This window comes from Belonocnema kinseyi, chromosome 1 (assembly GCF_010883055.1).
Source record: "Belonocnema kinseyi isolate 2016_QV_RU_SX_M_011 chromosome 1, B_treatae_v1, whole genome shotgun sequence".
Lineage (NCBI taxonomy): Eukaryota > Metazoa > Arthropoda > Insecta > Hymenoptera > Cynipidae > Belonocnema > Belonocnema kinseyi.
In genome coordinates this window covers 27,260,394-27,261,401 of record NC_046657.1, presented here as the reverse complement: position 1 = coordinate 27,261,401, position 1,008 = coordinate 27,260,394, and positions in this window count along the sequence as shown.

The window sequence follows — 1,008 nt, the reverse complement described above, 5'->3', positions numbered from 1 at the left end:
TTTTTATTATATCTTTAGATTATAGAAATAGTGGCTGTTAAAATTAAACAAATAGTTTGAAAATTATGCGGTGTATTTCTACCTGGGCCATTAATAATGTTTATCTTTGTTTTGCGATTTCAAATTAAATGTTTTGTATCCTTTGAAAATGTTGAAATACTAAATATCTTTTGGCCAGTTTCTTCATTATTCGTTTTAAAGATGTTTTATAAAACTGTAAATCTTATTCACATTGTTTTGAAGTAGGCTACAAAATATCGATCTATTAGGCTGTTCAGCAGTGAATTGAACTGCAATCTAGGCTCTATGCGGAATTTGGTGAAGGAAAGCTGTACACGATCCTGCAATGGAACCTGCCCCGACAAATGAACCTTTGAATAGTACAGTACAGGTTCCTGTACTGCTAAGTAAATTGATGCACGGGTTCCTGTACAGAAAAACTTCGCTTGCCATTTATTCAAATGCGTGTCTATCAGACATTAGTTTTTCGAAGTTTAACCTTAAAATATGCCCAGATGTTCTAGCCGCGGACGAGGTGAAAATGTGTTAGCATTATGGAAAATTCCGTCGTACCAAACAGTTGGTATATATTACAACAGAATGAAGCTTTGTCAGATATAAATTTGGATTTAAATAAAATAAAATGGTAAATCTGGTTACTTTATAAACAAACAATTCTAATTTAATTCTCTTAAGTAAACACGTTTAAAAACATAAATGTCATATTCTTCATAGATAATTATTTTAATATTATATTACCCTTACCGTTAAAATGCAGGAAACCTGCTAATACAAAAAATAGAACTTCAGTATAAATTGGCATTCTTTCTTAGCGGACTAAGTCTTGTGACTTCAAACAAATAAAAATTCATCACTCATTTGTTAAAATATATACAGTCGAATGAGATAAGATGCTTATATCAGATTCGAGAACTTTCCTTAGTTATTAAGTTTATTACACATAGAGTCTTTAGAATTATTACAGGCTACACGCGTGTTTAAGATTGT